The sequence below is a fragment of the Gossypium arboreum genome, chromosome 7, assembly GCF_025698485.1.
Source record: "Gossypium arboreum isolate Shixiya-1 chromosome 7, ASM2569848v2, whole genome shotgun sequence".
In the NCBI taxonomy this organism is placed as follows: domain Eukaryota; kingdom Viridiplantae; phylum Streptophyta; class Magnoliopsida; order Malvales; family Malvaceae; genus Gossypium; species Gossypium arboreum.
Window position 1 is genome coordinate 82,951,885 of NC_069076.1, and position 12,662 is coordinate 82,964,546.

Below are 12,662 nucleotides of genomic sequence, written 5' to 3' on the forward strand. Positions count from 1 at the left end.
TAGGCCTTTCCTATCACATCAACTATAGTCCCATCTAATAATATAATGCCATATCATTAAATATTTGCTTAACTCATCCATTCCAATTCACCTTCCCCTCTTTCATCATGTACTTTTCTCTTATAATCTTCCTGCAATTTTTTTTTTCCAATTTTGAAACCAAACTAAAACATGATCACCTAAAATCTTTAAAAAAAATGGGCAAAAAAAAACTTAGTGAATATTCCTACTAAATCAAAGCTACATGAAAGTTTTTTTGAAGTATATATATTTTTATCCCTCGATGAAGAATGCAAAAAATAAATCTAGACTTCATCTTATGTTTTTTCAAGCCGATAGAAATATATTAAAAGGAAAACCCGAAATACCAAGCATAAGGTATCCCATACAAACACAAAGATTCAAAATAAAATCTTCGTCCGAAATAAATTAGTGGATAGCAAAATAATACCAAACACCACAATACAAATGAAAAACATACCATTACACCTCACAACAAAGAACTTACAAGCCAAAAGAATGAGACATGATTCTAAAATATGACCATCGAATCTATGAAGACTTTACTAGAAAAAAGAAGAAGAAGAAAAGTTGGGAGTTCTAAGAGATGGAAAAAAACAAAAAGACATGCTTCAAAATTTTCTTGATTTAGTAGGAATATTTACTAAAATTTTAATGATAATCCATATGTCATTATATTATTAGATGGAATCATAATGGAAGTGATAGGAAGGGAGCATTTAATAATTTCTCCTTAATCTCATATAAAAACTAAAACAAACATTCTTTGATGGCCTGTAAAAATTCAATATGAAATAAATTGAAAATCATAATGTACAAATTTTCAAATTAAAGTCCAACCCATTTAATCTTTTAACATAAAGTCAAATCCTATAGGAACAAAATATTTTTATTATTAGAAATATAGAACACCATTAACATGTATAGAAATGATCATGGTGGAGGCAAAAGTCCTTGAAGGAAAGAGGAAATCATGGTAAGAGAACGAGCTGGTTGGTAGCTTGGAACTAAATGGCCTGCGTCTCTCACTGTTACCAATGTCAGCCCTTCGTATTCTTCCACATATCCTCCAACCTCCATTCAGCAATTATATAAATAAATAAATTTACACATTAATTCATTTTTATGTAGATCTTAATACATTTATACTTCATATTTTTTTCACATTTGTCATAATGATGAAATTCAAATAATAACATGTGTGCTTTTTGTTCCATTTAAATTCATATCGCATTTTATATAATTTATCAAGGAGAAAATTGTATGTAAGTATTAAAAGTATGATAAATTTATATAAATTTTATATGTTAAATATTAATTTTATGTAAAATTTAATTAGTATTTAGTCTAACAAAAGAAAGTTAATTATATGCTCAAATAAAAATTTTTACTGTCCACATATAATTCAAAAAATTAATAAAATATATAAAAAATAAAAAATTCATAAAAATTTTAAAAATTTTATCCATGTTAGCAATGAAGTATATGTAAATGCCACATAAGCTACCACATCAATGCCATTAAAATTTTAACAGTTCAATTTATTTTTCTATCCAAAAGAAAGTAATTTGACTAAAGTTTAAAGGTTGAGGCCAAAATGATAAAAAAAAAAAAAAAAGAAAGAAGAGAATAACGCCAACATGACAAAATGAGTAAACATTAGGGCTAAATTTATCTTTATGCCTTTATTTAAAAAAAAGGTTGTGTTAATTTTATTGATGAAAAATAAAGTTATTATTTGAATAGAATCCTAAACATATTAATCATTACTTAATTAATATTAAAATTAATTAGTTATTATTTTGAATAATGTTAACATTAATTACATAAAGTAAAACTATATTGTACGTTGAATATGTTAAAATGCTTTAATTATTATTTGAAAAATTTCTATTATAATATTTGAATTGATAAATTATTATATTTAATAATTTAAAAAACTATTTTAGGTTAATTACTACAATTAAAATATAATATTTAAAAATTAATTAAATATTAAGGGTGTAAAATTAGAAATATATAAAGCAGGAAAGGTTAAAATTTGAGATATATATGTTATTACCTGGTTGTGGGTGGACCATGCACGCCAAGCAGTCTTGAGGGGAAGCTTGAGTTCATTTATAGCGTACCTAGTTGAGGTGATTGGGACAACTGAATCTACGTCACCACTGCAACATTTTCCCCTCTTGATTATTCAATCCATTACATAATTTAAATTTTGCATTTTATATGTTTATTCTTTATTTTTATGTAATTTTTTTTTTAACATCAAATTTATTAAATGCCAGACATTATTTCCTTGGCAAAGTGTTAAATAAAGTTTTTACCTGTATAACCAAACTCTCAGACCACTTGCCATGAGATTCTTGATAATAGGTAAGATAGAGGCGGGACTATCAGTCCATCCGAAAATTGAGTAACTGAGTGAAATGATATAATACGATTTAATACTAACAAAACAAGTTACCCACAACAAAAGAGCAAGAGATGATGGGTATAACCTGCACTTATGCCATTTTGCAACCCCAACGTGGAGAGCTGTTTGAACCTCTGCTCTATTCAGATAAGATATCATATAGTAGTCTGAACATGGATCAAAACTATTTACCTGATTTCAAATTCATATCACTATTTTACTACAAATCCCTTAAAAAAATCAGTAAGATTTACAACTTTTGCCTTTTATTTTACTTGTCTGATCTCCTCGGTGGTCAACCATCATCATATTAATGAATGGAAGATGAGAAAAATGAGTCGCAAATATCACTAACTCATAATAAATATGATTACCTCACAAAGAATAAATTTTTAGTGTGATAAAGTAGAATGACTTACCGAATCATACGAGCTTTTTATTGATGAAGAAAAATCTAGTGGACAAAGTGGGGCATAAATATTGTACCCATCAATATCACCCTGCTCAGCAGACGATTTGGATTGGAAGTCATCACACTCATTCGGATCTTTATCATTAAAATGATGACAATAGGTATGGATTCCTTTGTTGGTTTCATCTGAGTTCAAAGCATGTGTCCATAAATAGTCATATTGGCCCAAATAACCTGTACGATCATCAATCCAACCATTCCCAACCTAAATTTTTTACCACCGCTCACTAAAGTTAGGTCAAAATAAACACATTTGCTAATACAATATTAAAATTATATTATGCTCTCTCAAAAGTTTACAATTTTATCCTGATGTTTTAGTATAAAATTTTTGGTTTTGCCATTGCATATATATCAAATAAATATATTAAATACAATTTAAAATGAGAAGTACAAGTAATAATATTGATTTTATATTTGAACATACCGCAATTCCTTTAAGATTAATTAGGGTTTGATTTGCATTTTTGTTGTTGAGAAGAATAGTGTAAGCAAGTTGAGGCACATAATGACCGGCATAACTCTCTCCGGTGATGTAGAAATCTCTAGTCTTATATTGAGGGAACCTCTCGAGCCAATTAACAAGGAAGGTGTAGGCATCTTTTGCAGTGCTCTTGTCACCTATATGATGGTAATCGGAGGAGGTATTCGAATATGAAAAGCCTACTCCAGCTGGTGATTCTAGGAAGATTACATTTGCCACTGTCAAAGTTCAACAAAGAAGTAGTTAATTTCTAGTAATAACAATCTAAATATAGACTACAGTAAAGGACGAAGTAAGACCATTGTTCCATGCATAATCGTTGCGAAAAAGTGTTTTGCCATCGTTGTTTATTCTAAAAGGGCCTAATTCCGTCATTGCTCCGATTAATGAAGAACATCCTGGTCCTAAAATTGCCAAAAATTAAGCAAAAGATGAGGATTAATTAATAAGTTGTTTAATTTAATAGAAATTGTTAAAGTTAGGTTCATTCTCTCAAAGTGTATGTCAAATAAAAATGAAAAAAAAAAAGTTAGTTTCTCCATTTTCGTGGAAATTAAACTTGTCCATGGATTGATCATTGTTAGGTTGTAACCTAAATATATTTGTTTGTAATTTTTGGCTTGACTTAATCTAATTTTTTGACTTGAATCTAGTTATCCAATACTATATGATATAATAAAAATTTTAAAAAACATATTAATACTTATAAATTCTCATTGTTAAATTTAAAATAAAAACAATTTTTAATTAATAAATCGATATCAAAATTTACTTATCCAAACCGATCTAAATTAAGTAATGTTAGCTCAATCTTTGGGCAGATTTAGGGTAAACAGGTCGAAAAATGAATGAATTTTTAGGTGATTGAAACATAAGTAAAATGCAAATATGAAGAATGATAAGAGTGGCCATACGCAATGCGTCATAAGGATTGATATTTCATAAAAACCATACATCCATTGAGCCATAAAACCAAAGGATTGGTGGAAGAGTTGTCGGGGGACTCGGCAAAATAGTAGAAAAGTGCTCTGCCAGCCTTAGAATCAACCGTCACATATCCTGAATAATGGTTGAAATCAACACCATTAGGTTGACCAGGCAATGCACCAATTCTATCAGCCTCCATGGATCCATCTTGAGGCTGAATATAATTGGGAGAATTCCCAGTTTTCTCATTCAACCATGCCCAAGAATGCACCGCGGGAGATGATTTCTTTGACAATCTGGACTTGAGAAAGTTACCAAGGACTTCTGCCTCATTAGCTTCTACATATATTATGAGATACCCCAAAAGGCACATGGAGAGTAGCATCCATGTACACGCCACCCCTTCCATTTTCTTCTTCTTTTCTTTGACTTTACTCTTGTTGGTGAAATCTGTAAGTAATTCATAGTTCTATTTATAGTTTGGAGGGTGTCAAGACCAAGGCAGCTACATTTATTTTGGTGATTGTTAATGTAATTATTGTTTCACATATATACATATATATGCCATGAACAAAGTTGATAGATTGTGGTATATCCTTCTTTTAATAAAAAAAAATTTATTTTATATAAAATAGAATTTTCATCCTAGAATTATAATTTATCATCTATAATAGCTTTCTTCGTAGGTTTAACCTGAAGTCTTCTTCAATCCTTTTAACCCATACTAATCCAATAATCATTTTGTTTAAATAATTATGTAACACCCCGAATTTGGGCCTAGAAGTATTGGGCCTTGAGTGCGGGTCTGTAAGGAGGTTGTATATAGTTATTTAATTGTGCAATGAAATAACACAATTAAATGTCTGCTTTGGTGGTTAATGGCCCTGAGAAGTGTTAGAGAAATTTTGGGTTCAAACATGGGCTTTAGCAAAAATTTTGGTATTAAGAGAAGAAAAACCTAAATGCTTGGATGAGGGTTTTTAAATTATTGTGTTAAATAAATGACACAAGGAAGCTTGTAGTCTAGTGGTTGTGGCGTCATTAAGGTTGTATGGGAGCTTAGGTTTAAGCCTTGGCTCTTGCAATTTATTTACTTTGGCCTTTAGACCTTATAATTAATTAGGGATAAAATATGACACAAAAAGGCTTAGTGGCAAATAGCGTGTGGAGCATCTGAGGGGAGGCATGGGTTCGAATCTCATGGCAAGCAACGAGCATTTATTTTGCTAACAGGGGGCGGCAAGAGTTGGTGTTGAATTTAAACTCTGATGTTGGAGGGATCCCACATCGGGAAGCTAACATAAGAGTGGTTGCGAAGCTGGCTTTAAATAGAGGGAACCATGAGGAGAGTAAAGGTACCTTTCTTGGCACCCTTTTGTTGTATGGCGTGCTCGTTTGGGTTGGGCGTCGGCTAAGAGTGTTCGGAGCTTGGATGAACTCCAGTCGCCAATCAGGTGTGTATTTCTCGCTACTCTAGCTGTAGGATGGCTACTTCGGGCCGCGATGGGCCGAAAGGGGTCATGTGGGCCTACGAGCCCAATTGGATAAGTTGTTTGATTGTGTAGTAAATATTAGACTAGGCTAGGTGAATCTCATGTCGGTTCTAGTCTGTCTTTTTCTATTTCTATATATGTATATGGAAAGTTCAAAATCATCATATAATAATCCAGAAATAGAAAAGAAAAAAGGGAGGTTAATGATAATTTTAAAATCTTTTATACCAGGGAATCTAATATCCTTATACATGACGATAATCAATTCGGTTGTTATGGTTGAACTCTATTTTTAAATTTATATTAAATATTAAATTTTATTATTATTCAATTAATATTCAATTATATAATAATAATTTTTAATATTCTAAAAATAAATAAAAAATGAAAATCTATAATCTATAAATTTAATATTAATATATAAATTGCATAAAATTAAAATAAAATAAAGTAGGAAATTACTAAAAAAATGAATACATAAACTAAATACAATAATAGATAAAACGAGTGGCTAGATCTGGGCTAAAAGGGCCACACGAGCGTGTGGGCCTATTTGGGCCGAGAATAGGCTTTAGGCCCATTCGTATTGTTATCATTGTTTAGAATACTTTAGTTTACCAAATTACTGAAATACTTTCAAATTGTAAAATTACCAAAGTACCCTCGATTTATAGAATTACCGTTTTACCCTCGATTTACAGAATTACCGTTTTACCCTCAATTTATAGAATTACTGTTTTACCCTTGATTTACAGAATTACTGTTTTACCCTCGATTTACAAAATTACTAAAATACCCTCGGTTTACAAAATTACCAAAATACCCTCGATCAGTAAAATTACCAAAATACCCTAGTTTGTAAAATTGCTAAAATACCCTTGGTTTGTAAAATTACTGAAATACCCTCAATTTGTAAAATTACCAAAATACCCCTAGTTTGAAAATTACCAAAATACCACTGGTTTGTGAAATTACCGAAATACCCTCAATTTGTAAAATTACCAAAATACCCCTAGTTTGAAAATTACCAAAATACCCTTGACTTTCTAAAAATTATGGAAATACCATTGGTTTAACAAAATTACTGAAATACCCTTGGTTTGTAGATTTAACAAAACACCCTTGTAGGATGAAATGACTAAAATACCCTTATTAGGTAAAAAGACCGTAAAGCCCCTGTAGGGTAAAGAGACCGTAAAGCCCCTGTAGGGTAAAGTGACCGTAATACCCCTGTATGGTAAAATGACAAATGTGCCCTTATGTTCCGTATGACTGATGTGCTTAGGATTTACATATATTGATATTGGATTAGTTAAGTTTGAGTGACAAGTGGTGGTTATCGTAGGCGATTGATTTTGGAACGTTTCAACTTCAACCCGTAATGTGTGTACTAACCCCGTAATGACTTAGATTAATATTTGTTGAGAAGTCAAATGCTAAAATACCGTATTTCGTGAACTTGTAATGTTGCGTTTGGGTAGATGCGATAAATACGATAAGATCGGTGTTTGGATCGATGGAACAGGTAAGAACTCAATTTTGTGCACGATGGTAAGTTGGGCCTCAATGGGCTGAAATTGGGCCCAATAGGCTTTCGGACCCATTTGGGTAGAATTGATAGAAAATGGAATTTGGAAAAGTTGCATGTTAACACGGTTAGTATTGTTGTAAAATTTGGGTTAAGTAGGCTAAATCAGCATTCGTAGGGCCCATTAAGGGTTTTGGGCCCAAAAGCCCGAATTTGATAAAGTGGGTTAAAGATCATTGTTTAAACACTCGGAAATATTGATAATTGTAATGAACATGGAAAATCCTGATATTTGGTAAAATTACAAAAATACCCTTATAATGTGAAAAATGACTGTTTTGCTCTTGTGGGCAAGTGACTGACTTGGACTGTGTGGTTGACGGATTGATTGTGAATATATGTTAGTGATATGAATGACTTGACTGTGATTGTTTATTCAAATATGGGCACGACATTCTGCATACATGACATGTTGCATTGGGTTGGGTTTTTATATGGATGGAGGAAGTGCAAAAGGGCTTATGCCCCGTTTATTGAAAAGGGCTTATGCCCCGCCATTTAAAAGGGCTTATGCCCCGCTTATTGAAAAGGGCTTTGCCCTGTTTACAAAAGGGCTTTGCCCGATTATTAAAAGAGGCTAGGCCTCCAAATATATGATAAAGCAAATGCTTTGCAGTGGTGTGTTGGTTGGGTGGGTTGAATCATTCCCCACATGGTGTGTTGGTTGGTACGGGTGGAGAGTAGCGGATGGTGGGTCGAGTAGTCTCCCCAAATGGGCTTGCATACATCCATTGACATTACATGTGATATTGAAATGGGCCTAAGGGCCATACCGTTTACAGTAAAGGCTTCGGCCCAATGATATGATTTATGAAAAGGCTTCAGCCCAGTGATATGATTTATGAAAAGGCTTCAGCCCAATAACCGTTAAATGAAAGGCTTCGGCCCAGTATATGTCAAGACTAAATAGGGCTTTGGCCCAGATTGTACTGATACTGTGTTTTCACTGTTTGTTTGTTATTGGGATTACACACTGAGTTTTCGTAAACTCACCCGTTGCTAATCTGTGCGGTGTAATCCCTAAGCTTAGATGGTTTGGAGTGCGAGGACTCGGAGATGGCCACACTCTCTGTTTTTGTTTCTTTTAATTGCAATAAGTAGCCGATTTATTTCTTTATAAGTTTTATCTTATTAATATTATTGTTTGGTTTTGAGTTGTAATAAGGTCATTTTAATTATTTTTCGGGATTATTTTATTTTTAATAACTTTAACTGCTTTGTTAATAAATGGGCTAGACTTAGGACGTGTTTTCAAAATGATAATTGTTTTCAAAATAACACCACGCCACGATTATCCGATTTATCAAAGATTTCAACTTAAATAAATTACAACTCGATTTAACCAAGTGTGGCAATGGTTGTGGGCATGTCTAGGATTGGATCCATTAGAAGAGCTTGGTACTTAAGCGACCTTCATGGCTCACCTCCTCATTACAGTTCCTACCGGTGCCCAGCTCCCATTCACTTTGTTAGCTTAACAAAAGTCAGTTTTTAAAGCACTAAAACGAAACATGGGTTTTTAACTTCAATGTGGCACATCAGATTCGGCCATAACGTCTGGGCCGGGTTTGGGGTGTTACAAATTGAATATTAAAAATTATTTTACATGAATATTATATATAGTGGTTTATTATATAAAATAATGGTATTTTCTATCTTAACCAATGGTCTAGTGTTCAATTTTCGTATTGGGTATGAAGCAGCTCTAAAATTGATATCTTAGAAAAAAATTTATTTTATTATAATTAATACTTTATTATAAATTTTGAACAAAAGCAGCTGCTTTTAGAGTCTACTATAAATATAACCAAACTGTCATTTGCATAGTAATTATCATGGTCGTCAAAACCGGTTGATCTCCTTTTGTTTGTTTGCCTTAATAGTATCTACAATTCTCCACTTTGTTCAACCCAATTTGCTGTATTTTGTTTCTTGCTTTGGGGCATCGGTTTTTTATTTCTGTTAATTCTGTAATTCAATTTTCTAGGAAATGCTAAAATAACTTACCTAATTGAGTTAATTTAGTTCCATTATTTCAGTTAATTAATTAAATTGGAACTACACCTTTCATTAAAAATAATACGTTTTGAATAATTCCATCAATTATGATTTTTTTAAAAAAATCAATTAATTGTTACAAAGTTTATAAAACTTATTTATGTTTATAAATCTTGCCATAAATTTTATTTCTATAAAGTTTAGATTTAATAGCAAAAATTAATTTCAAAACTTTAAAATTTAAAGTTAAATCTCATTATGTATACATATACTTTGAGTAGGTACCTAAAGGATTATTAGTATGTTTTATGGGATTCAATCTACTCATTTGATACATCATACTATTCATCCTCTCTTATTTATCTAATTCATGTATTACGTACGGTACATTAAATTATTAATTTAATAGTTAATTCAACCAAAATTTCATACGAAGAAGTATATTGTTGTTTACTAGATTTTGTTACATCGACCATATGAGTAATTATATATATATAATATAAAATTTATATTTATAAAAAAAAATTAGTAATTGATGTATAGGTGAAATGGTACAATGTTTATGGTTAAATATTTTTTAGGGTTAGGTTTAATTCTTAGACATTGCATTTTTCATTGTTTTATTTAAAATTTCATAAAAATAGTAAAACACAAAACATTGTTATTTTAATATTAAATTTTTATTAGAAATGTTTTTCTAAGTAATTTCGATTGAGTTAGTGTCGAGTTGACTTATGACACCAAGTCGATAAAACAATTAGATGATCTAATTTTTCTATATTTGCAAAATGATAGTCTAATTTTGCCTCAAATCCTAGTATTCTTTGAACTTTTAAAAATGAATCCCTCTGCTTTTAAATTCAGAAATTCAATTCCTCCATTTGTCTGATTTCAAATTAAAGTTCAATTGATAACACTATTAATTGACTTCCATTAAATTTGAATGTGTCATCATTTGGACTTTAATAACTAAATCATACCTTTGAATATTAGAATGTCACATATCAAGGGTGAAACTAAGATGGCCGATTCGATAAAATTAAAATTTTTGAGGGGTAGGAAGCTAAATGTTTTATATTAGAATTATCAATATTTTAGAATAACTCAAAATGCAAAAAAAAAATTTAATTAAAGGACTAAAATGGATAAAACTAAATGATTAAATAGAAGATAAGCTAAAATATTAAATTTAAAATTCCAAGAGTAGAGGGATTAAGCCTAAAATGATTGCATATATTGGCAATTTCAAACAAATGATTGCTTAATAGAAACATATAATTGCATAAAAGGAATGAGAACATTAAAAAAAAAAAACACACATTTAAATCAAACCTTTTTAATCTTTTAACTTCAATAAAAATTTAAAGTAAGCAAAACACATCAACTCTTGACTCAAGTTCATTAATGCACATTGCATTAAGGTATATTCAAACAGTATATTCGTCTCATTTACCTTAATTATTAGTTGAAATAAAATATAGAAAATCATTAACACAATCATCTATAGATATTGCTTTAAAATGATCATGGTGGAGGCAGAACTCCTTGAAGGAAAGATGAAATCATGGTAAGAGCACGAGCTGGTTGGTGGCTTGGAACAAAATGTCCTGCGTCTCTCACTGTCACCAAAGTTAGCTCCTCATATTCCTCCACATATCCTCCAACCTGCTTGTTTCCATTCAGCAATTTCAGCAAAAAACGTATACAATTATGAAAAAGAAAAATCATAATAAGCGTTGTCGAAACCATATTTTTGAAAAACGGGGTCGACTTGGTTTTGGAAATGAAAATAAAAAAACGGGAGTCGCCACTAATCTTTTTTGATGAGGTGTGATCGGGTCACCCGTAAAAGTAGTTGTTTTTAATAAATTATTTGATTTATTTAAACCACAGTTGTAGCGACATAAAAATTTTAGCTTGGTCGCTAATTGGGGTGTTTGATTGAAAGTTTAAAGACCGATGTTTGATTTTAAAAAGGGAGTTGCCACCGATCCTTTTTCTTACGTGTGATCGGGAACCTAATAAATCCTCTTTTTTGAAATATTTTTGAATACAAAAGAAGGCCGGACTTAGGTCTACGTTAAAATCAGAGAAAAATAGGGTTCGGGAGTCGGTTACATGCGGGAAAGGTATTAGCACCCCACAACGCCCAAAATTGGTATCTCATTAAACACGTGTTGTCTTGATTTTCAAAAATACGAGTTTAATGTAACATTTAATCGTGATCCGATTGAAAAGACGAGAATTTTTAAATTTTGATTTGTTAGAAGGGCGTTCCGTTTTCAACACGAGCCGATATGATTCACCTAACATAGCGATGAAATCAACGACTTAGTGTTGAACCGATACGTTGCCTCATGTATTGAAATTAATTAGAAAACAAGAATAAGATTTTCGAAACAATGCAAAGCAAATTGATATGAAATAAAAGAAAGAGCTAGAAATATATTGAAGCAAATAATAAATGTGACAATAATATTAAAAACGATAAAGATGTATGCGATATTAAACGTAATACTAGAATTAAACATGAAATGGAAACAATGAATGTATATGTATACACATATAATAATGGTTAATATGATTATAAAAACATGATATTAAAAATATTAATGATGCTACATATACGTATACATAATAGTAACAATAAAAAAAACTATATACATAATGGTATTTAGAACATGTACACGATACATATGAAAATGTATAAATAACATAGTATTAAAAAGTATGTATATAATGATGTTGAAAGATACGTACATAATACGGTGTTAAAAATACATACATCATATAGTTATTAAAAATATATATATATATAAGATAGTACAAAACATTAAAATGTATATATACATGACGTACATAATATGGTAAAAATCTATGTAACTTAGTATTGAAAATATATACAATATGGTATTAAAAGGATAGATATATAATATAGTATGAAAAATATATGTACATAAGATAATGTAAAAATATATATAACTAATAATATGAGAAGTACATACATAATATATGAAATTGTAATATACAATATAGAGTTAAAAATAATGTGCATAATATAAAAGAGATATAATGTTTAAAGCAAAGTATGTGAAACAATTTTAAAATGAGCAATAAAACAATTTTAACTAAATAATACATGAAAGCAAATTTGAAACAAAAATATACGAAGCAATTTAAAGTAGATAATATAAAACAATTTAAAATAATTAATATATAACATAATTTAAAATAAAATAAAGCAAAAATAAATAATATATATA

At 30.4% G+C, this 12,662-nt stretch overlaps 2 pseudogenes; both read right to left on the reverse strand.

The window, feature by feature from the left end:
* Positions 1 to 954: 954 nt before the first annotated feature.
* Positions 955 to 4,705, reverse strand: LOC108476447 (serine carboxypeptidase 1-like; annotated as a pseudogene).
* Positions 4,706 to 10,719: 6,014 nt separating this feature from the next.
* The window catches only part of LOC108476440 (serine carboxypeptidase 1-like), a 43,652-nt pseudogene continuing 41,709 nt past the window's right edge, over positions 10,720 to 12,662 (reverse strand).